The sequence below is a fragment of the Gallus gallus genome, chromosome 3 (assembly GCF_016699485.2).
Source record: "Gallus gallus isolate bGalGal1 chromosome 3, bGalGal1.mat.broiler.GRCg7b, whole genome shotgun sequence".
Taxonomy (NCBI): Eukaryota; Metazoa; Chordata; class Aves; order Galliformes; family Phasianidae; genus Gallus; species Gallus gallus.
Window position 1 is genome coordinate 14,808,016 of NC_052534.1, and position 20,906 is coordinate 14,828,921.

At 45.7% G+C, this 20,906-nt stretch overlaps 1 protein-coding gene across 5 annotated transcripts in view; it reads right to left on the minus strand.

Annotated features, from left to right (window-relative positions):
* BMP2 (bone morphogenetic protein 2) overlaps positions 1-20,906 on the minus strand; it is a 243,773-nt gene that overhangs the window by 11,538 nt on the left and 211,329 nt on the right. For all 5 annotated transcript variants that reach the window (XM_046938393.1, XM_046938397.1, XM_046938394.1 and 2 more), the window contains one exon: positions 16,706-16,819. The gene's annotated coding sequence lies outside the window, so the exon portion shown is untranslated. The remainder of the gene's footprint in view (positions 1-16,705; positions 16,820-20,906) is intronic.

Consider the following 20,906-nt stretch of genomic DNA (forward strand, 5'->3'; position numbering starts at 1 on the left):
ACATCGCCACGCGTGTCCAGGCAGCTGTACGTATTATTTTCCCTGTTTGCTTACATTAGAAATAAAAAAAATCCTCTAGACTGAATCACAGCGATGGCTCCTACCTGAAATGTCTCTCCTGCATTTGACAAGACCTGTAGGTTAATGGATTGAACTTCTCTCTCTATAAAAGAGCTAGGGCAGCTACAGGCAGCCTGGAACTTAGTGAAATTTTGCCCAAGCAGCACACAGGCCCTATGCTGGCCTGCTGTGTGCATCTCAGTCACACTGTGCCCAGCGTTTGGTGAAGCTGCAAGAAGCCATCTGCATGAGACTTCATTGCCGTGTTTAGTTTCCCTGCCTGTGGGAAACCATCCTGGTGCAGTAAGCTGTCTGAATTCTGCATCCCGCAGGTAAATTACATGTGCAGGGTGCCTGAGTAACTCAAGCAGATGCACTGATATTGTTGTGTTGTTGGTCCCAACACAACAGATGTCAGCTACTGCAGCAGACAACTTAAAGGTCCAACCCAAACTCTTTGACCTCTGATTTGCTCTGTGGCATTCCCATAGCAAGACAGGAAGAGGAGACACCTCAACTGCAACTGCAATGGTGATCATCTGCATCAAACGCTTCTAAGCGGAGCCATAGGACATCAGTAGGAACATCTCTATCGTGTTCAGAGAATTTAGGTTTTCCAGTGTCCCTCAAGAGCAGTGTGACTACTGCTGCGGTCCCTGCATTAGCCCCACTACTGACAAAGGCGTTTTTGATGCCATTCCTTCAATCTAAATGATGGAATAAAAACAGGTCCCGGGACTGCTCGAACCGACTGTGCCTGGAGACTGTTCAAGAGAGAGAATATTTAAAGCAGTGCCGCAAACTGTGCACAGCTTTGCCAAAGCCTATGGAGCTCTGCACTGGAAAACTGAGCTGAGCTATCAGTGATCTTTGCTTAATCACTGCCTTAATCACTGTTCCTGGGGCTTCTGCATAACCAAGGTGAAGCACGTCCCCCATCCCCCATCCCTGCTGCAGCTCGATAACGCCTTGCCTAGATGCAGGCTTTGCACTTCCAGTGGCCAATCTGTCCAAGAAATGAAGGACCTTTCCCTCCTTTTCCTGCTGGGCTCCAGCACCTCACTGCAGCTCCTCTGCCAAAACCAATGCTCCTGCAGTGAGTGGGTTCCCACAGCAGCTTTGGCTGAGCAGAAATCCCTTCTCAGGGCGTGCACGCAGCACTTTGGGTAACTGCAGCCTGATTTTGGTTGGAACTGCCACATTACAAGCAAATTCTTTGCATTTATATTTGAATTAAATGTAAATTCTTTTAGTAATTAAAAGCTCAGTTCCAGTCCTTCACTTGTAAACAAATTCCCAAATCTGGAAGAGCCACAACCTCTCCCCTGCCACAGTCGAAGGTACAGTAGCTTACATTTTAGCTAACGTTGTTTTGTTCAAAATCAAATGAGGTTCATATTAAGCCTACAAAAAGAAATCATGATTGATGATCTGGCCTGCCCAGCTACAATTCCTTTAGTAACAAAAATATTTTGTAAGTTCATTTATTATTGAGATCAAGCAATGAGTCTGGAGCTACAGAAAATGGTTCCAATTAGATTCAAGTAATTGCCATTTTGAGTGAACATGAGCTTTTGGGGATGAAAAAAGGCAATAAAAGCTCAAGTAAGCTCACATCTGAGATTTAAGCCTTCAAAGCTTTCCCCTCCCCCCCCTCCCCCCCCTTTTTTTTTAAGTGAGAGTGACATGCTCAAGGGAGGATGGGGGGAGGAGGACCAAAGATGCATGGACAGGAGTGGTTTTCCCAAGCTGATGTTTCTCACTGGGTGCCTCAGTCTCCCTGCAAGTGCTGCCTGTGCGATCTGCACCAACTGCAGCAGCAGCAGCACCATTAAAGTAAGCAAAGCAGAGAAAAGCCTATAAAGCACAAGTTTGATGATCTCATTGAAATTCTCCTGAAGTCGAGGTCTTCTCCTGCAGCAGCAGGTTTCGGAGCAATGACAGAGCACATGGAAGACGAAAACAGTTTCAGAGCAGTGCCAGCTGGATCCCTGCAGCAGCCAAGTGAGTCAACCAGAGAGAAAAATCTGTGTGCAGATGGAGGCACTTCTGAGGGGTCATCGAGAGTCACTACAGAGCAGAAAGTGCTTCAGTGCCGCTTGATGCCGAGTTGTAGGAACCTAACTTGGAGCTGGATCCCTGGCCCTGCACACCTTTTGTGCTGTGCTGTGTCTCCCACAGACAGCTTTTCTAGTTGTATCGTACCAGCTGAGAACTGCATAGAACAAGTCCCATCGCTGGATAAGGTCAGCTTGCCACCACGGGCTCAGCAAAGAGCTGGCATTCTCCCACAGTGACCTGATGGGCATTGCTGTAGACACATGGGTTCAGTGGCCTCCTCCAGACCAGATTCCCTACCTGATCTCATAGAAGTTGTTACACCCAGAGCCATGACTCTCTCTCATTGCATGCTGGCAGGCTACATCTTCATGGACTACAGCACCCATGTGAAGTCCCTCAGAGGAGATCCTAAACATCATAGCCTCAAGTTGCACCAGGGGAGGAGGTTCAGGTTGGACGTTAGGAAATACTTCTCCGAGAGAGGTGCTGGAATGGGCTGCCCGGGGAGGTGGTGGAGTCACCATTTCTGGAGGTGTTCAAGAAGTGTTTAGATGTTGTACTGAGGGACATGGTTTACTGGGAAATAATGGTGATAGGTGGACAGTTGGACTGAATGATCTTAGAGGTCTTTTCCAACCTTGGTGATTATGATTCTATGGAGATTTGGGTGATACTTAAGCTATAGGAATCTGGCTTGTGCTAGGGATCACGGCAAAGGATCGTGCACAGTTCCCTCCCATGTTGAACAAAATGCTTAGTTAAGACGAAGCACAGGCATGATCACTCACATTCCCATGCCAAAATAACCCTTACCCCAGGCAGTCCCTCACACCAGGATGACAGAACCAGTAGATGTGTCTTAAAACAGTTTCCAGCCCTCCCTGCCAAAAGAAGCATTAATCAGAATGACTTGAAACACCCTGAAACAATTTCCCAACATATGAGGGGGGGCTGAAGCCACTGCTTCCTGTGCTGCGAGAAACACCTTCAACCCGTGGACATACGGATGCAGAAAGTAAGGGATGGGATAAGACAGCACTTCCAAACTCCATGAGCCTCAGCCACACACGGACCTCATGTAGGCATTTCGCTGGGTGTGGTGTCATCAGCCCCTGTATTACCTGGCTCTCAGCACACATTTGTCTTTAGCACACTATCTCCCATTAAGACCTGAGAGTGATCAAGGAGTTCTGAGTGAGGGAAGGAAGATGGACTGTTTCAGATTTCAAGACATTCATTTCTCCTTCTCATGGCCCAGATATCACCATATTAGAAGCTCAATTTCCAGTGCCCTCCCAAAGGTCTACAAATGTTCACTACTGCCTCTATGGATGGTTTAATCTCTGGAGTGCAGTTTGCTAATAATTGCAATCAGATCATAGATACAGATCTAGATTTTTCTATGGCAACACAGAGCTTCTTTCAGGTCTGATCGTGCATCAGTATAATACAGAACACTTTCTGTTTTAGTACCACTTTCGCTGACAACGTTTTAGAGCTTCTGTTTTAAGCCTTGGAGAGAAATAGGAAGTCAGTCTGGAGAACCTACAGAGCTCGGCTGAAACTATGCTGACTCAAAGCAGCCGAAGACCATCCTAAATGGAGTTGTTACAAGACCTTGGCATTTCTGGGACTAGCCCCTGATAAAACATGACAAGAAAACTCAGAATCTATTCTCTAAAGACAGCCCCCCCCCTTTCTCTACGGCCTCCTTTCTCCTGCTTTTGAAAGACTTTCTTGCCCCCAAAGCAGTTATGCCAGGAACACAGAGGAGCACTCTAGCTTCAAGGCAGGTTGCACAGCCACCCAAAGTGCTGCTCTGGACACTTCCAAGCACGGCCCCATCTTCTTCAGGCAGCCACATCCCAAAGCTGCAGGGATGAGATGAGGAGTAGTGCCACACAAGTGCCTGCTCTCTGCCAGAGGCACAGTGCTGCATGTCAGCACGGTCTGGGTCACGACTCGCCCTGCAGCCTTCTGCTGAGCGTGCACAGGGGCAGCTGCAAGGCTGAGGCCTACGAAGGATTCACCAGTACCAACTCCGGCAAAACCCATCAGCTGAGAGATCCCCGAGGAGCTGACATCGCTGTCTATCTAACTAAAATGAAGTATCAATAACCTAGCTAACACTTGATGAAAGAGCCTTTCTGAATTATTTACTCTATGTCATACTTCAGGTTTTAATTTCAATATATTGTGAGATGTACGATAAATTATTTAGAAGTGTGGCAAATTAAAATGTAGTTTCAAATCCACCTGTATTTTCTCCTCTTAGGTTTACAGTCCAGTTTACAACAATGTAGTGCTGATCTCCTTTTGCTAATGGTTTTTCAGCTAGAGAGGCATAGAGGCATACAAGTTTTCCATTGCAGCAAATCTTATCCAGCTTGCATTATTTAACAACCCGTCCTCCTTGAGATATACTAATGAAATACATCTTAGGCAAAAGGGTCAAGGGTACCTGCAGCAGGCTGGCCCAGGAGCTGGTGGTTATTTCCCAGCCTCACTCAAAGGCATACGATGCTCTGAGGGCTTTTTACCTCCCCTTTAAATTTGTGTGCATCTTTGTCAAATAGTCACTTTGAGAGCGGCATTTGATTTTCTAATTCTTCCTCCTCCCTTTTCCACAGTCAGTTTTGCAGGAAGATGCAGCTGGTGTTTAATATGTCCAGACATACGTTTCTTTGTCTTGGGACTACAGTAAACAATTTTGTCTCTTGCTGTTTGGAGACGGCATAGGTTCACTGAAGGAGTTATTGCTTTGTCTTGCAGCAAATTGTTAAACCGGCCTTGCAAAGTTCTTCATGTCCTCTCATCAAGGTATTTTTCATCCTCCTTATGGCAGGGCAAGGAAACAGATTTTGGTATTCCTCCTTTAGACCTCCACAAAGACATGTCTTTAGACATGTGCCCAAGTGACAGAGATTCACACTTTCTTCCTTAGTGGTATCATCTCTGTAAAGCTACAATCTTCAGAGCAACAGAATACACAATATTCAGTCTTGAAGAATGGTAAGTCTGAGATCCAATATTTCCTGACGCGTCAGAGCTCACAATAGAAAGCTTTGTACTGTTTGAGGGGAGAAATTCCAACTTTCTGTCCATGAAAGAGCCTACGTTCTTTAAAAATCATGACATGTTTATGCAGAGTAAAACAATTTTAGGTCAATTTAGGACAGTCAGTGCCCCTAAAATCTGTACTGCTGCATCTGATAGCAGCAAGTAACAAGAACATCTTACAATACCTACTATATATAAAACCAAACCTTCAAAGCATTTGACACATATCCAGCACTTTGAACAACAGCCTTCTTTAGCCCCTTGTTAGCAGTTGTGCTTCAAACTAACTCATAGTTTGTCTTTCAGAAGCCCCAGCACTAGCCTTAAGAGAGCCCATCACATATACCCTTACAGATAGATAATGTCTCTGGATACCTTATCTCTGAGAACTCTCCAGTCTATGGATGAAAGGTGTGGCATCCAATTTAATATTAGTCCCCAGGCTGAGACAGAGATTGGTTTACTTCTTCCTTAGGAAAAAAGAAGGCTGCAGTAAATGGGACCATGAGATGACCAGGGGTTCTCCAGCTCAGGGAAACACCCCATCAGCCTGGGATCCCGTGACATACCGACTGTACAGCAGGCTTCATTTAGGACCACAGGCACGTCATTCCTCACCCCGTACCTCAGTTTGTATACCCACATACTAAGGGAAATAGCTACCAGGCACTGTATGTCCCCATGTATATAGTTCAGGACGCACTCACTATCTCTGTTGCCTGAGTACTTTGTCAGAAAAAATAACAATTGTTTGATATTACAGTAACACTAGCAAATTGTGCAAGTCAGCAATTATGTTACATTAAAAGCTATCAAGATTCATGATAGTCTGATGGGGTCCCAAGAAACAGGAACCGTATTACAGTCAGACTGTGTTTGAGTGAAATACTTGAGATTTGGGTTTCAGAATAAAAAGTTCAAATTTACATATAGATAAGTTAAAACCTCATTTTCCACCAAAAATATTTTCAGCAACAGATTTTCCCAATCAACTGCGCTGTATTGCAACACTGCTTGCTGGACATCTTTCCCTTTTACTTCTGGTCTGACTTTTGACCTCGGTTCAGATTTTGCATCTGTTTTGTTTTTTTTTTTTTCTTTTTTCCCAACCCAGCAATCATTCAAGTACACACACATTTTGTTAAATTAAGATTAGCACTGCACGGACCATTAGCATGGCCCAATTGTGTTGGCTGAAGTATTTTACACGCAGCAAATAAGGACTGTGGCAAATGCCTGAAGTTACTACTCAGAGCTTAATTAATACCAGGGGTTTTTCACCTCGGTATTAATACTCTCCTCTTGAATTGAATGGGACTTGACCTTGTCACAATAAGATCAGGGCAAGTCTGTGAAAACAATGTTATGATATGAAAGCCAAAACAAAGGAATGTCATCACATGTGTCAGAGGAGGATGCCATGGAGTTAGTTCTCTTACAGAACCAAAATAATGTCAGGGTGACTCCCAAGAAACCTTCTGAGCTACCAAGCTGCTGCAATGGGAGAACATGGTTGGGGGCCAATTTCTTTAAATCCCAGTAGATGTGGGCTTGAGCCTTAGCTGGAGTAAATGGGCTCTACTTTAATGGGGTTGGACAGATTCACATCTCCTGGAGGTCTGGTCCAATGCAGCCAAACTGAGGAAAGTTGTATAAATTAAAATACCATCTCACTGAAGGGCATATAAATTCATCATCAGCGTGCTCGGGCATTGCTCCCCATACCTCATTGTGTAAATAAGGCCACATCATTTTCATTTGTGGGTAAAAGCTCTCAGTTCATCGTGCCCCTGTCCAGTCTGAAAACCCCCACTTAAGGCTGGTTACTTTTCCACCTGATGCTTAGCTGGAAAAGCCTCACTGTGAAATCACTGTTCCCGTCAGCTACTGCCTCCGACGAGGGGAGTTTCCCCATGACCCCTCCCCTCCCCTTGAAGAATTAACAGTACAGCCTTAGAAGGGGATTTTCCAGTATAAACAGACCTAAGCCAAACTCTTCTGCTGGCCTCTCTGTGCCCCAGCCCATATTTGCCCCACGTATAATTACCTGTGGATTTCACCTAGAAGACAGAGGATTTCACTTATAGCCCCAAATAGGCAGGCTCTGACGTAATGGCAGTCTGAGGAATATAGGTCAGGGAGGTGGCCTGGCCACTGGAAATGAATTTCTGAAGCAGACTGAGCAACCTTGTTAGGGGGGAAGATAGTAATCAGCAGTGGTCCTCGGATCTAAACATTTCACCTCCAACACTCTTGCAGCTACAGCCCTCATCTGTTTCACTTTCCTATTTTAAGTTCCTGACTCACATCCTAAATATTGACTTCTATTTTTCTGTTAGCACTAGATTTTCAGCCTCCATATTGACTTTGACTGTACCTATGGTTGATACTAAGCCTCTCGGGTCAACAAACTTTTATAGCTGTTAGCTGCTCAAACCACAGCGGGCAGGAATTGGCACTATAGAACAGTAGCTAGAAGCAATATTATTGGGAATTATAAATTATTCCTCTGCCTGAACTTTTCCTCTTATTCACATAGCTACATTCATTTTTAAACATGTGGCAAATGAATCGCGCAGGGAAGACAATTGGGACTCTGTGACTTCGGGAGCACCCGTTACCACCAGCGGGGATGGATTCTCTTTTGGGAACAGCGGAGTAACGCAGATGAAGGCACAGCGGGGGTACAACAGCGTAACCTCGGCTGGAAATACCTGTGAGGACGGCACCCAGACAGAGGATCAGAAGCCCCAACTCCATCACACGCTCCTAATCATCTCCTTTGGCCAACATTTTAGCAGCACGCATACTTGAGCCGTTGCAAGGAAACATCAGAGAGCCCCGACTATCCATCATCTGTAGAACACTTAATGTAAGAAACAACAACGGCATTAAGAGAACATCACGGCAGCGACAAAGCCAAGCCAAGAAGTGAGGAAATGCAACAATTAAGATTAACTTATGCCTCACAGTACAGCATTTTTCTGCAGACGGCATGCTGGTTTTTTGCACAGGACCCAAGCTTGGAGTGGGGAGCACGAAAGGTCTGGGTAGCCACAAACTATGCCAGGTATTCTGCTGACCCAGGCACACCGGGATGTGAGAGCAGCAGTATGCTGCTGCATCCCTGCACAGCTGTGTCCCTTTGGGCGCTGCCGTCCCCAGGGACGTGCCTGTCGCATGGCCCTGCACAAAGAGCCCAAAGAAAGTGCCGGGTTCCTGCCGGCCCCCTCCATCATTCAGCCTCACCACCAGGCAGAGCGCAACCCGGATTTATCTTACATTTTAAGTCCGTGCCATGTTCAGCTTAATACTTTCTAAAAAGTGGTTATCACCGAGGAAATGATTCCTGGGTTGATAAGCTATGAATGACTTATTCATGCCGTGTTTTCCGTCCTTCATCAGCCTGCTAGATCTCGTGCTAACGTTCCAGTCCTTCCCATACTGATTAATTTTTCATGTGCTACCAGGCCTTTTTCAGGCATACGCTGCCAAACTAATGTAATCTGGCCACGCAGTAAGCTATTTCTTTCCTTTTTTGTTTTTCTTACCCCATACCTTGAGTGCAAGCCTGTGGAAGGAAGGAAAGGTCTGTCAGAGAACCTGGGTGATGTTTGTGATTTATTATTAATTGCCGGCACAGAGTCCCTGTAGGTCGCCCTCTCTACGTGAGGCAGTGTGGTGACGCTGTGCTGGGCAAAGCAATGACTAGCACAGGGTTGCCCTCTTCCCACACCTTTTACCTGGGCAGGGGTGGTTTTCCCCCCTCCTGATAAATAGGAAGGCCAACAAAGGTTGGGAACGTCTGGTGGGGGAATCTGCAACAGAGGCTGTGCAAGTGTCTGGAGCTGAACCCAGACCCACTCAGCACCGCAGTGCCTCTGACCAGCCAGCACGTTACTTTTCCCCCTAGCCCTAAGGGCAAACCTGAGACACACGCTTTTCCCTCACCTAAAGCCTGCAGAAGTACGCTTTTCAAGGATTTACTGCTTAATCGCAAAATTTTGGCCCACAATCACACTGTGTTCTCTCTGCCAAGGCACATACATGGGTTGTAATCAAAGAGTGTGTTTTTTTCCCATCCTCCCTCCAATTTTGCCACGAGGTGGAAGACGCTGATGGGCTGTGCTCGCTTCCCCTTGCTATGCCAGGCAGAATGCATGCCTGCTCCCAGCAAGCTGCAGCTCAGACCTGGTGGCAGAGACAGCCCCAGGGAGCAGCCCATAGACCCCAACACCAGGCAGCATCATCCCACCTGCACCCAGCGGAAGGAGCGGGGCCAGGAAGTGCAGCATGCAAAGCAAGCAGTACATTTCTCCGGTTTGGGTTCTTCAGTTGAAGGCTATTCTTCACTGTCTCCTTGATATGAGGAGGCTGGGGCTTCTCAGAGTGATGACTATTAAGAGTAGCTTTCATTTGTAACCTAGAAACTGATGCCTTGAATGCAACTGCCCTGTATGTCAGCCCCTGTAGCAAGTGTAAGCCCCTCTCCCAGCACATTTGTGAGAATACCCTCAGGTCTGTGGCAACAGCAGCAGTGCAAATTTGAACGCTGTATGGACACTGCTCAGAACCCCATTAGAGCAAAAACCTAAAGCTGTGTTCCATAACTCTGTTTCAGCAGAGATTCCCAGCCTGACTTGAACCAAGTCTCTTGGCTGTTTGAGAGTCTTATTCCTCATCTGCACAACAAGAAGGCAATGCACAGCACTCTGAGGATGACCACAGTGGGATGTGGGAGGGACTCCAATGTACAGCATGTAGCTACCTAAAAGCAATCCTTCTGAGGGAAACGTAGGGCCCTTTAGCTCCTGCTTCCAGCTGTACATCACTACATCAGCAAGATGGAGTGAGATAAGCCTGTTGTCTTAACCAGATCTCCACCAGCTGATTAGTTGGCATTCTGACTGCGCTAAGCCAGCATGCTTGCTTCTGTGCTGCCCCTCTGTTCTGCAAGTCATGCGATTACCAAACATTTTAAAAGACAAGACGGGTAAAAAGAACCAAAACCGAGTGCTCTGTGAACTACCTGTGGCCATCACGGTCCCCAGTGAGCCAGCCCAGCCCGCTGAGCACTCCTATCAGCATCACTCGAGCTGCGAACAGCTCGTCCTTACCCATCACTCCACACATGGGAGCCTATCCCCTTATTACCCTCACCCAGGGCCCTGACCTCAATTATTAACCGCGTTTAGGAAGGACATTATTAAACCTGACTCTCTGCTCCCAGATGAGCTATCATGTGTCTCTCTTTAACCCAGCAGGAACCTTTTTCTCACCCCATGCCCTCCTTATTACCCTTTAATGTGCCCTGAAGCCTCTGGAGCAACCCCATCAATCCCAGACAATAACATTTCTAGAAGGACAGTGAAAAAAGCAGAACAGCCTATTCCTGAAGACTTTTTCCTAACTGGCTCCAAAGCAGCTTTCCATTTCTTTTCTATTTTAGTCATCCATCTCTAATAACAAATCCCAAAATCCAACAGGCCTCTCCGGTCAGAAAACTGCAGAGCTGCAGCTTAAAGCACATTACAGCTCTTAGCAGGACTCTGGCTCTTTACACCTGTGAAAACTGATCACAACTGTCCGTTACGATTAAAAAGCAAGTAGATGTTAATAACTAACTACTAATTAGCTTACATTTTAATCGCGGCTTTTATCCCAAACAAAAAAAAGGAGTGCCACTGAAACATAATATAAAATGTCAGCAAATATCTCCACTTCCCTGCTTGGCAGATGCAGCTTGCAGCACACTGATGCCATGAGTGTACCAAAGGCATTGGGCAATGCTCTCAGCTCCCTGCTCCTCTCGAGCTTTGGCACAGCAGCAGCTCCAGCAGGCCGCAGCTGGGGCATGGCTCTCGGTGTCAGCTAGAGCCAGCTTATGGTAGCTTTAATTTAGAAGCAGCTGGAAGAGCCCACTTGAGGCTGTTCCAGTGGCTGAACTGAGGAGACCTCAGCAGCCTCTACACCTTTTTTCTCCTTCCTTGCAGTGATGAGAGCTGTGGTGCCCCATCCCTGGAGGGGCTCAAGGCCAGGCTGGATGGGCCCCGGGCAGCCTGAACTGCTGGGGGGCAGCCCTGCCCACGGCTGGGGGTTGGAATTGGGTGGGCTTTGAGGTCCCTTCCAGCCCAACCAGTTCTACAATTCTATGATTCTGTGATTCTATTATCTCTACTCCTGCCTTCCACTGTCTTCATACAGTGCCTAGCATCACAAAGCCCTAAAATCCTTAAGAGACCCTAGGGGCTGCTAGACTGCAAAAAATATTATGCCAATGGACAGATGGAAAGCACCAAACATTCATCACACCTATCCTTTGGCTTATGTTAAGCAGCTGAAAAGCACAGCAGCCTTCAAGTAAAACGCTACTACTGAATATTGCAAGCATGACGAATGTTTTGTGGATGAGAATGCTCCCTCCCCTCAAAATATTTGTTTTTGATACCCACAAAGTAGTATAATGTCATTTAGCGAGGAAAATTCTGGCAGTCAATGCACAATCTGGCAGGGCTACAAGTACTGTAGGTGTTATGATACACACGCAACATGTTTTACAAATAGAAAGTGGTTTCCAGAGTTCTTTAATATATTCTAATTTCCCCCACCTCTGCCCAAAAAAGCTGCAGTTATGAAAATACTGTTGCATACTGAAATATTAAACTAGAAATCTGGAGAGAGTTGTTTTTTTCAAAAAGCTCTCTTTTCAGCTATTTCTTTTTCTTTCTTTCTTTCTTTTTTTTTTAAGGCAGGTATGTTTTTAGCAACTTAAACAGGTTGGGTTACCCACAAGAAGTAGTAATTTTTCCACCTAGCAGATTGAGGTATTCATACCCTCTTTAAACATTTCTAAATTTATTCTCCAGTATTATTCAAATAGAAATATTTGCACCCTGTATACCCTGAATTGGATAAAACCTTTTCAGTATTAACCCGTGGGTAGAAACCACACAAATGAAGATTAACAAAATGCACCTTCTTTGAATCCAAGCAGCTTTTAGAAGAAATTCTTCCAAAAATCCATCCTCCCTCAATTAGTTGTTGATATTTATTCATTTTATAGGAGAATCCTGCTGAAGAGCAAAGCTGGTACCTATACAAGATTGACTCCTTACCTGAAGAACTTGCTGGCCAGTAGCCACACGGGTAAGAAGCTATTAATCCATTTTACAGAATCAAAGAATCACTAAGGTTAGAAAAGGTCTCTAAGATCACCATGTCTGACTGTCAACCCAACACCACCGTGCCCACTACCCCATACCGCTCAGTGCCACATCTCCACGGTTGTTCAATGCCTCCAGGGACGGTGACTCCACCACCTCCCTGGGCAGCCTGCGCCAGTGTGTTACCACATGCTTTTACAGGTGGGAGATCAAAGAAATAGAGTGAATGAACTTCTCATGGCCACCCATAACACATACATTAGAGCCAAGCACTGAACAGTTTCCCACACACTAGCCCCAAGCTTCAGCGACAATGCAAGACTCCCTTCCTGTGAAATTGCTTCAGATCCTTCGTGTGAATTCTCCAGGTGCAGAACAGCTGAGTCTGCACTTTCCCAAGTCTCTGAGGTCACCAGCTTCACTCCCAAGTGAAGTGACCACACTCACCTTTGGGAACAAAACCCCTTTGCAGAGCATTCAGGCATGAGCAATGAGTCATGCCTGTTTGTCAACAACTGCCCCATGCAAAGCATGTCTGTGCTTTGTGTGTGGGTACTTCCAAACCAGACCTCCACACAAAATCACAGAGCAGAGACTAAAGTGTCATGGAATTGAGTAAATCTTGCTGCCTTGGTCAGCACTAACTACGCGGTGTTCATTTGCACAGCAAAGGTGTGTCAGAAATTTCCTCTGGGAACCTGAATGGCTGGGCATATATGTCTGCAGTGACATCTGAATCCAGTGTCCTAACAGCTGGGTATTTTCATCATCTAAATGAAGACGTTTCCAGTTTGTCTGAGACGACAATCTCGAGGAATGACATTACTCTCACCACAGTTTCTTGGGATGGGGGATTAGCAAATAGGCAGGAGTTCCCCCTGGGACTCCAAACCTGTAAGGAGAATAGCAACATAGAAGAAAACTGCAGCCTATTATGGGGCTTGGCAAGCTGTGGTATCTCAAGCATGAGAGGAATTCTGGGAGCAAGACCTGGAAATGACTGGGCTTTCTTAGGATTCATGACCTGTTTATTTCCAAAGCCTACAAAAAGCACTGCACTCAAGCCTGATACATCTGTTCTGCAAGCCTTTCCAGTTACAAAGAGCCACATTGCTGGCATGAAATGTCTCCCAGACACCTTTTAATTCCTACACATGAAGCAACTGTGGGGGTTCATGCAGGTTGTGATGGGGGAGAAGTTGTCATGCAGCACAGCTACTGCACAGGTAGTTAAGTGATACTCAGAACAAGGATGGAGGTGGCAGCTGTGCCATCCGTTGTGTATCATGACCATAAGGTCTACCTCTAGCCTGAGGACAAGAAATGAGGGCAGAAGTTGGTGCAAATTATGTGAATTACTTAAATAATGCTTGCTAGAAAATTACATCCCAATTCTGCCGTTAGCCTGCAAGTAGCTCCTCAGACAGCAAAGTAACTCTAAAGTAAAGTACCACTCATCAAAAGGAGAAGCTGAGTGATCGTGCCTTTAGTGTTTCTTACCTGCTTGCAAATAGACTCCTGTCTTTACAACTCTGTTTATTGGGCTGAATCCTCATCTGGCCAGCCTCTTAAAGGTGAACTCAACGATGCTGATTTCAGGTAGCATGAATTCATGATGTACAAGCATTTGCTAATAGTTACTACAACTGGTTGTCTGTCGCCAGGACCTTTGCTAGATTCAGTAGCATTGATTTCTCATGGTATTTCCCACTTGCTGCTGCTGCACAGGTGCCACAAATCATTGTTTGTGACCACGGAGCCAAGCTTTGCAGCACCTATCCATCTGTGAATGATCTTGAGCCCGTCTCTTCACCTTGACAAGTGGATCTGGGAGATGTAACCCTGGCCATCAGTCCTGTCTCCAGCTCAGTTGAGTCCCAATCCAGCAGACCATGTGGCTAAGTCCCAAGGGACTTCAGCATGTGCTTAAGGGCTCTGCTGGATCAGTTCCTTTGCAACCAGTCCGACCGCTTTGTTAGCAGTGCTGAGCACCAGGGCTGAGCTCCAACAGGAAATAGCAGCTTCCCTTTGAAGTCCTGCCACTGATGTTCACGTAGGTGGGACTTCAAAGAGGAGCCACCGCTTCCCCTCCCAGTATCGGAGGCCCCAGTGTTGGAGAAGCAGTAGTGCTGGTTTTAATTGCATTAAGGGATGCTTTAGGGCGGACGATTCAGCCCTTCTCAGTAAAAGGACAACTTTGAAAGGTTCCCACCTGCTGGCAGGAGACCCAACGAAAGGTTAACTCGCATCCCAGAACACCCTTTAAAACAAAGGTCTGTGGAAAGAAATCTCTTCCCCTTCTGCTCTTTTTCCTACTGCCACTGAACACTACCTTTAAAACTTCTAGTTTATTCTGGAGCTGTACTGCTGGCCGTCATAAGGGCCCCTTGCCAACTGGGATGTGGATGAGGAATGGGCAACCTCAGCTCCCATAATAGAGGGCACTGAAATGAACTGACCTCAACAACAGTTACACTGAGCCAACACCACGAGATACACCCACAGGCAACATAGATGGCTGATTCTGCCACTGACTGACTGTACAATCATACACGAGAGCACCTTCAACTTCTCTGTATCTCTTTTCCTTGAGGGAAAACAAAGCAGAGAAGCCTTCATCCTATATGACGTAAATAAACTCAAATGATACCAAAACCCGACTCCATCTTCTCTTTCTCCACTCCTGCAAAGACTGACAATGTCTTGCAAAGATTGGCAGCTTCTCTAAATCTTCAGCCAGAAGTGAGGCACAGTCAGATGGGGGAGGGATCAGTCCCCTAACAGAAAACTCTGAGAAGCACTGAGTACTGAATGCACTAGAGAAGCAGTCAGTATGTCCAAGAAATAAAAGAAACGATATTTAAGGCTTGCACTGATCTGTAAAGCTCTTCCATGTCCATCATGTTGTTTTTCTCTCACCTGGACTTCATAACTCTAGATTCCACGTATTCCTATATTCAAAAGCTAGCTATGCAAGTACACGTGGATTCTGAAGTTAGGTGAGTAATCACATTTTGTTTGAGGGCTGAACGCTTTGCGGCCTCATCACATGGAGTTCAGCTGAGCTCTGCTGTTCAGGTCACTGACTTGCCATAATCTGGTCATCTCACCTGACCATTTCATATTTTGTACTTCTGCATACAACACGCTTGCTCGGTGCAGAACAAACCTGAGTCAGCAGCAAAGCGGTACAGCAGTGGGGAGCAATAAGAGGAGGAAGTTTACTCCACTGAAAAAGCAGAGAGATACTCCAAAAGTGCAGAGAGATCCCGACACCAGACCCCTCAGGCTGACAGGAGCAGCCGTACCCATACAGTGCGACAGGACTGCACTCGACCACTCAAAAAATCCCAGATCAAACCCTGATGTCTGTCCTGGTGTGGAGAATGACTGAAAAGCCGAACCAAAATCATTTCTGGCTCAGGAAGAAAAGATTAGCAGAGAAAAACGCAGCCATGTACCTATGGTTTTGCTTTTCCAGCCCAACTGCAGGACAGCTCACATAGAAATTCTTAAAAATGTGCCTCTTTTTATCAACAGAAAAGTGGTTTTTTTTAAATATAGTTCTTCTAAAGAGTTAAGCTTTTACAAAAAAAATAAAATAAAAAAAACCAAAAACCCACCAAAATGCCACTGTGTATTTTGAGCCCATTAAGAATTCCTTGGATTTAGGAGCCTGGGGATTTAAATTGCTTTTTTTTTTTTTTCCCCTGAATATTTAATTTACATTTTCCACTGAGGGTGAAAAAAATATTCTGGCCAAGCGTAGGTTTCTTTGCAAGGTTGAGAAGGGCAAGGGGGAGGAAGGGGTGCAGTATTTTTCCTTAAGGACACAAACATTCTCTTATAACTGAAGTCACCGCTGCACTTGTGAGCCTGACAAATTTAGAGGACTTAAAATCAATCAATAAAAAAAGAGCTTGACCACAAAGGAAGTTCTGGTCAACCCTTCAGCTTTACATCATAGACAACATTTATTTTATCACGGCCTTACGAAAATTAAAATAGAAAAATGCATCTTCTTGGAAAACAGTAGTTATTTTCTTCCCCCGCTCAGATATTTTTGTAAGCCCAGTTCCACCAGCCTCACTCATGCTGAGAATCACCTTATCCTGCAGGGCAGACCATTTATTTAGAGGCAAGATATTACGTCCCAGGCAGGACACTAAGATGCCTCCACCCAACAAAAACTCTACTATGTAGCTGAGCTGGACCAACCTCCATCCTAGGTCCAAGTCTGGTTTGAAGCATAACCCATACTGTCTGGATACTAGCCTCTATAAATAAACAGGCAAGAAGGTTTGGAGAAGAGGTGAAGCCTTTCTCATTAGTCGCGAGCTAGGAAGGAAGTTGTACCTTACCAGAGACTGCAGGAATTCACAGCTCCCTCCTTCCCTTAATAGCACTGCTGGAGGCAGAGAGGAGCAGGGCAGAGCAGCCTTACAGGGATGGTCCAGCAAAATAGCCAAGACAACCTGTGAAATGAAATACTGCACATGAGTAAGGGTGGCAGAACTTGCCTGACAGATACCTTTCTTGCTGGCTAACCATAACCACAATTTATAGCTGTTTCCATTAAATCTTAGCAAAATGACACAACGGCACAGAAACTGAACTGAATTGCTGGCAAAAGAAAAGTCTGAGCCCATCCTCGTTCAGAGAGCTGCTTCTGATAGTCTGTCACCTTGCCCCTCCCAATGTTTTTTGGTTGTTTATACTTATTGGCTTCAGCAGAACTTCTACTGGGAAAAGGTTTCTCTGGTCCAGGAGACTTCTGGTCAAAACACACATAAACATTGGCCACTCAGAGCAGCCAATGGTTTCGGCATTCTGCTGGAGTCCAGAAGCCCTACGTTTCAAGGCCTGATACAGATCAGGGAGCTGAACTTGGATCTGCTAAACCCAAGAGGGATATCTTAACCCCTAGGCAAGAGGCCGCTCTTGGATGTTGCTTTCCTGTCGGAGTCATTTCAGATTGGATGTAAGTAATAAAATATTTGCTGGTAACAGTGAGACCAGTTCAGCAGCCCAGAGGCCAGAACACTGAGCCAGAAAGAGCAGGAACATGATGCTGGGTCTCCCATACGCCAAGTGAGTGACTTGGCTATCTACTGGTTTACTGCGGTAATAAGAAAAAAACAAAACCTTTATGGATCCTGTGCCTTTCAGGCAGAATGGAAAAAACTTGAAATCTTGCAACATCTTGTGCAACAGGAGAACCATTTCCTACCCGCTGCTATGGGGGGTAAATCTGCAGCGTTTATCACCTCTTGTCTCCAAAGTCAGAACCTGGCCTGCTGCCTTCCACCCTAATTCAGAATGCACTTTCATCTCTAGAATAAACACCAAGACATATCAAAAGCCCCGTTGACAGTAGTGCTCTCATTTTCTGCTTTAAGAAGTTGCCAAAATGTACAAAATTAAACTCTCCGAGTTCACAGTAGGCTGTTCTGTCAGTTTATCCAATTGGTAACATAATACTATCGTAACCTCTGTGATTCTCACTCTTTTTTTTTTTCTTCCCCCACCCCCTTCCTTTCTTTCTTAAGCAAGAATTTCCCCTGGAAGGGAACACATTTCCCCCCCAAATTAAATCGCAGCATCACATTTCAGATCTACACATATAAATCAAATCCTGCTCCTTTGACACGGAGGAATACTGCATCGCATGACACACCGCGGAAGCACTGTCCATGCCACAGCAGGTAGACCACGGCTACTACCAGGCTAAGGGAGCTTCTCAGGGAACACTCTCTGAAATTGCAGGAGTTGGAAAGAAACGTTCTCTGCTGTCGCTTACCAGCTACCTAATAAAGCATGTTTGAGGGCTAGCCCTGTGCTTTTTTGTGTTCTTCATCGATCCTTTCAAAGCTAAAGAGAAATTTCCTGGCCTCCAAAAATACTGAATTGGGTCCTTCCTTATTTCATTAATGAAAACATGAGCAAAATAAGCAGCACCATTTAACAAACTGCAATTCTGTGGAAAACTTCTAGGAAAACAGAAGCCATGCCAAACATTTCCCCAGCACTGGAGTTCCTAAGCAGGGAAATATATCCCTACAGTAAGACACGCATGACATTTCCAAATGACCTCTGCCTGAAATCAAAGTGTAACATGCCTTACCTCAGTACATAATTCATTCTTAATCTATTAATGATGTGACTCATTAACATATTAGTAGTAGTAGCGGTGTTAATAGTAGTAATGCTACTACTAATGTCATGGCAGTGCTAACAGGTTTGAACATGCTGGCTCTTCTACACACGTACAACAAAAGGTTTTGTGACCCGGTACCACAGAGAGGGGAAGAAAATAACTATGGCAGCCTTACCAGTTACTTCATGGGATGTCTGTTATTACCTCGTTATCTCCCTGTATCATTTCTTCTTATCTCCCTGAGGAATCACAGAAAATCGAAATGTGTGATCATAAGGATTGTTCAGTTGTGAGATCTCTGATGGCATCTTTGCTGGACAATGGGATGAAGCCCTAGAGAATGTTTTTTTCCTATTCCTCGAACGTTTCTGTTACTATGCAGTCAGGCACAAAACGCCTGTGCACAACATGCTGGGCTCCTGCACAGCTTTCTGTTTCTCTGCACTGCAGGAATTCCCTCTTACCTCAGGGAAAGGCTTTATGAACTCATTTCACAGAGCCTGTCAAGAACTACTGGGGAGGAATAACACACAGCATAAGAAAAGCTGTTGCGTGCCTGGTTTTCTACCCAACATCTCCCTAGTTGGATATCTCACCTAAAAAGGTGTTGGAGGAATTGATCTCTTCATTTGGGACTTCCAGACATGCAGTTCCCCTGATGCTGAGGCAAGGTCTGGTTTATCCACCAGTCTCAGCTGGCATTTCCACGCAGCCAGCAAACTCACAGATCCCAACAAAAGCATGCTGACCCAGCTGAGCTCTGCCTGAGGTGCAGACACATGGTGTTTGTGTTCTGTGAAGGAAAGATGCTTGCACAACACAGTCAAGAGTTATGATCTCACTGTTCAGGTCTGACTTATACTAAGTGTAAATATCACTTACAAGATTTGGTATAAAGTCCAGATTCTGATTTTAAGTAACCTGAAACATCTCCTGCTTTAAGAACTCAGCCTTAGGGTCGGGCCCTTCCCTGGTTCTAGAAAACTGACTATGGAAATGAAAACTTGATGGTATCCCTAGCTTCACACACAGCCACAATCTGCAAGCACAGGTCTTCCTCTGCTCCTCTGCGGTCAAGGAGGTGAAGATGAGCTATCCCACAACATCTTGCCATATAGCCTTGAATCCTGTAGGACTCAGAATAAGAGGAGATGGGAAATATCTTTAGCAGCACAGTACAGGAACAATATAAAGCAAGACTGTAATTATCTTCCTGCTCAACTCTTACGGTGCTGCAATGAGGTCTCTTCTGTTCATGTCTCATCTACATACAAAGGTGCATCCTGGAGTATATATCAGAAGAGTGAATGCTCTCAGGCCCTCGCTAGAAAGAAAAGCCAAACAGCACAGGTCACTTAGACACCAAACCAACTGCATTCATGTGTACATCCAGCTGCAACCATTGGGTAAAAAAAAACAAGTATTCCCTAACCAAAAAATTCTATCAATGCAATTTTTCATGTAAGCCAGGCCTAAAAATAGTTCTTAGAGTAGCTGCCAGGAAAACTTTCTACCTTTCCAAGGCTTCCCCAAGACTCATGGTACCCAGTGGGACTTTTAACCCCCAAGTCTGGAAATCCAGGACTAGGTATGGACCTCTGTCCTTGCCATGGTGCCCACCAGCCTCAGGACCTGCCCAGAGATGCTCAAAAACCAGGAGACTCAGTATGTCAAAAGAAGGAAAGCACCGTAAGCGCAGCCTGTCCACCTCTCAGATGGCAGTTAAAGGATACCCATTAGGGCTGACTGCCATTCCGATATCGCTCACATGGAGCTCTGCACTCCAGAGAGCAGCTGGAAGGGGGGTCTGCAGCCCCATGGCCAAGGCTGCTGTGGGATAGCTGAAGCCACCCAAAGAGCTGTTGATGTTTACCTTTGCAACTGGTTGACCTAGCTCCCCCCTGCTGGCTCTTTGGAGCCCCCAAACTATTATTATCAAGGAAATTGTATTAACTACTACGTGCCCGAGTGAGTAAGTAGACAGGCTCACCCACAGGGAACGGGAAAACAACATCTCAAAGGCCAACAACTCCTCCTCCCTTTCCTCAGGCTCACATTTGTTTTTGAAGGCAGAACCAAAACCAGGCCAGGCAGGAGGGACACGGCCCCAGGACCCTCCTTGCCCGTTTTTCATAGCTTTGCCCAAATCACTCAGACAACGGGTTGAAACCCACTAACTGTGCACTTGCTGGAGTAACTCTGTGACCTTGCCATTGCTGTCTGCTTTTCTCCTCCAAACTAAACAACCCCCTGTGATCTCCAGTGGGGTGAAATGCAGCACTTGGAAGGGGAATTTACATCTCACTGCTCTCTAGAGCAGGGGACAGTCCTCCCAGTGCTCCTGTGCTGTAGGAACACAGGTTTTTACATTCAGGCTGCTTTTACGGAGGTTCCTGAGAGCTCCT